The sequence below is a fragment of the Coptis chinensis genome, chromosome 4 (assembly GCF_015680905.1).
Source record: "Coptis chinensis isolate HL-2020 chromosome 4, ASM1568090v1, whole genome shotgun sequence".
NCBI classification, from domain to species: Eukaryota; Viridiplantae; Streptophyta; class Magnoliopsida; order Ranunculales; family Ranunculaceae; genus Coptis; species Coptis chinensis.
In genome coordinates, this window is record NC_141459.1 from 20,767,287 (window position 1) to 20,771,652 (window position 4,366).

The 4,366-nt window shown below is 39.6% G+C and overlaps 1 pseudogene; it reads right to left on the reverse strand.

The window, feature by feature from the left end:
* Positions 1–2,236: 2,236 nt before the first annotated feature.
* On the reverse strand, positions 2,237–4,366 carry LOC147502516 (pentatricopeptide repeat-containing protein At1g34160 pseudogene; annotated as a pseudogene).

Consider the following 4,366-nt stretch of genomic DNA (forward strand, 5'->3'; position numbering starts at 1 on the left):
TATATTTTTTGACATGTTATATAATGTTTTTACTGATTATGCTGAAATTCGATACTACCTTCTTTATCTCATCGAAAATAAAAAATATACTACCTTCTTTATTTTAGCTGAAATTCGATACTACCTTCTTTATCTCATCGAAAAGAAAAAATATACTACCTTCTTTATTTTAGCTGAAATCTGACGTGAAGGACAGAAGTATTTGCTAAATTCTGATTCGCTTGGGAACGTTACTTATTTGCCTTTTCCCGTAAATATTATATTAAGTTCAATTTATCCTTTGGTATGCTAGATTTAACTACCGTCTTTTGGTTTGTTAAAATTTTGATTGTACTTTATTTTCAAGATACTTTAGTACATCTGATATTTTCGTGGTGTTTGAACATTAGTTATGATACTTTTATAATCTAAAATACATTGTCTGCATGGAAAACAAGGTTTCCAGGTAGTGAAAAAAGAAAATAGGGATTACACGTGTCTTTATAGCCACGCCAGTCTTGGTGCTTTCTTGGTGCTCAAGTGATTATGCTCGGTAGAGGTCGATCACGTATTTAGAGACAGAATAATGCTTGGTTGCGATGAAAGAGAACTGGGGAAGTATAAAGTTTATTTACTGATAATTGTGACAAACCTTAGAGCATTTCTAGGTGGTGGTAGTATACTCTTCATATTTGAAGAATGCGAATGAAGAAGTTGATCGCAAATTTCGACCAACTCTAGGTGGTCGCAAATTTCGACCAATACCAAAAAACAACCCACGCGACATTAGCACTGTCGCACGACAATTGTAATGTCGCCCATGTATAATTTGAAAACAACCCACGCGACATTAGGAGTGGCGCCGTAAAGTGAAAAAAACCCCTACGACATCAGAGTGGCGCTACGACAAAGGTAACCGGCGCTGCGTGGTAGCCGGGTCAAAGTCAAAAAAATTGTGGGGCGACATTTGCAATGGCGCGCGACATTGGTGCCGCATCCGCATCCGCACCCAAATTGCCAAATTTGCGAACAAGAATGCGAACAAACAGTGATGCACTACCTAACGCGCCCACCTAAAGTTGGAATTCCGGGAAATTCCGAAGCATTTCTTCAAATTTGAAGAATGCGACCACAAATGCGTCCACCTAGAAATGCTCTTACAGTGTGTATCTCTACACTATAATCTTGCTAAGGCGACAGCCGACAGGCAACTAACGCAATTAATCTTTGATCATTAGGTATACATACAGAGACAAAAATAATCGATCTCATGCCGACTTCAAAGAGGTACAAATTATCTAAAGAAGATGATAATGGACGGTTACTTTCGATAAACATCCGGGATTAGTAGTGTTTTTGCAAGAATTTTCAATGGATGCCCGAAGTTTTATTGATCCCAATCATGATACCTCTCTCACACCGGGTTTGTGAATTTGGGTTCAAGAACTTTCCGTAATTCCAGTTCAATTTTTTCTTTCCATCGATATTAAAAAAGAGCATGTCTTCGCGCAGTCGTATGGTGTGCAAGTAATATTGGGTCTTTGGATCAAGATTTTGCCATTAAATACACACGCATCCCTTTGGTATGAGTGGTCGAGATGTAATGGCGCACCATACATCTCGCGACCATAGAGATTTAGCCTTAAAAAACACATCAAATACTATTGTGGATGATACTACCTTCTTTATTTGATTTTTGCCGGATATCACCAGAAAAGGGATAAAAAATATGTGTTCTATTAAGCGCATTAACATCCTCGGGGACCAAATCACACTCATCGGCGTGCCCGTGATGGCTAGTATATTATAATGTTGATTGCCTTGTCGACGGGACTATATTTGCTTTATAACACAAGTGGGATTACAAACGAATTGGATATACTCATATACCAAAGAACCACTCAAATGTGTAAAAAGAAATAATCTTACCCATGAACAACATCCGAAAGCAAATGATTAGGTTTTGACTCCAAAAGCATTCATAGGGCCTCAAGAAGCTCTCGAAAGCACCAAATGATTTTCTCCATGGCGGTCAAAGCACACCGTGATAGACTACCCGTCCCAAATAAAAAGAGAGAGGGGGATCACTTCTCCGAGACTTCGACAAGTGACGATGCTGTTTTATATGAAAATTTTAAAAAAAATGGAATTGATTCAGACTTACTTTTCAAAACATCAATCAAACAATTCTAGGATCTAAAACTAACTTTGAAAAAACACACACACCAAGACTAGCAGTGATAAGATAGTTAGATTACTTACATTGTGTTTCTCCTTGCGTAATAAAAGCCTTGGATGAGAATCAGCAAAGATGAAACCGCCATACTTGGGAATCTCTCACTCACTATAGATACCAAGACAAAAACAGTGCCATGAAACCGGAGAAGGGGATCTTTCATCCTATGATGGCTGATGGGGGTGCCTTGAGGGTGTTGGCGCATTTGGGTGTGCTGAAATTCTACAGAAGTCTCACATGCTGAACAGAGTTCCTCACTTTTCCTTGAATTTGTTGTTGAGATTTTGAAGGTTGGAGAGCAGTGACTTGCACATGTCAATTTAGATTAGGCTAAACTCTTTCACCAATAATCCCCACAAGAACAAGAACCCTCTTTGAATCGATGAAATCGGGATCGATCCCTCACAATAATCTCTCGTTCATAGATCTTAGAAATAAGCTTAAACACAACATGACAATCACCACATATCCTAAGGTTCTTAATCACTTGAATTGAGGTCCCAGCACCAGTGCTAATTAAACCAAAAGCTATGGCCAACTTCTCACTATGATGACATAATGCAATTTCCTTCTCCTCCTCTCCAATATCATGCAAAACATAACAAGTTTCAGGCACATACCCATATTCCTTAACTCTAAAACCAATCTCATCTAATTTTCTGTAAATCTCCCTCCAACCCGGGTGGCTTTGATCACCATTAATGAACTTGTGTATCACACCTTCCACTTCAATGAAGCTGAACCCTGGGACCTTTTTCACATTACGACTTCTCATGGCCTCTCTAACTCTCCCAACATCGTCCCATCGCTCACGGGCAGCATATATATTTGACAATAACACAAAGTCACCATCACTGTTTGATCCCATTTCTACTAATGCTCTAGATGCACGTTCTGCCATCGCAACATTCCCAAATGTCTTTGAAGCTCCAAGTAAGGTCTGCCAGAGAACGACATCAGGTACCATAGGCATAGAAGTTATCATTTGGTGAGCCTCTTCAAGACGCCCTGCTCGACCCAAAAGGTCAACCACACTCCCAAAATGCTTTACGTTCGGTCTCACCCCAGAATCTACCATGGCTCTAAACAGACCAAGCCCATCGGAGACTAAACCTGCATGGTTACATGCAAAAAGTGCAGCAAGGTACGTAATTCCATCTGGTACCACACCAACACGCCCCATTTCATTAAAAAGCTCAAGTGCATCCACTCCATGTCCATGCATAGCAAACCCCATGATCATGGTATTCCACGAAACAAGACTCTTGGAACAATTTATCGAATCGAAAACATTCTTAGCCTTCTCAACCGACCCACACTTTGCATACATATCAATGACTGCATTACACACTTGCACATTCCCATCTAAACCATTTTCCTTGACAAAACTATAAACAGCTTCACCTTCTCCTAAAGCACCTAACTGCGAACACGCAGAAAGCGCCCCAAGTACCGTAACCTCATTCCGCTTCAACCCTTGAAACCCCATTCTCTTAAACAAATCCAAAGCATCTCTAGCTCGACTCCCTTGAGCTAAACCAGAAATCAAAACATTCCAAGTAGCAATATCTCTGACACCCATTTCATCAAACAATCTCTGGGCATTATCGAAATCACCCACTTTCGCATAAACATCCAACAATGTCGTCAACAACAACGCATCAGCTTGAAACCCAAATCTAATAACATGGCAATGTATCTGTCTAGCTTGAAAAATAGCTAAAATTCTGGCACAAGCTTTCAAAACAAAAGAACAAGTTAGTGCATCAGGTCTATTACTAAAAAAACTAGACTTGTAATACTTAAATGCGTGTTTTGGTACATTGCTTTTTGCAAACCCACGAATGATTGCATTCCAATCACTAGTGGAAGGAAATTTAATTGTTTTGAAGATTTGCGTGGCGTAAATAAGGTTTCCGGATGGTGAAATCGCGCATATTTCGAGGAGTTTTGTACGTGAAGGGCATATTTGGAAATGGCCAGTTGTTATGAGGTGAGACTGGACTTGTTTTATTTGTTCAAAAGTTTTGCATTTTGAGAGGAGAGATTGAAATGGCAGTGCCATTGAACGACTGTTTTTTCATCTTGGCATCAAGGTTCTTTTATTTGCACCTTGTTAGAATTGTTTGTAAGTGTACCTTGATACTTGCT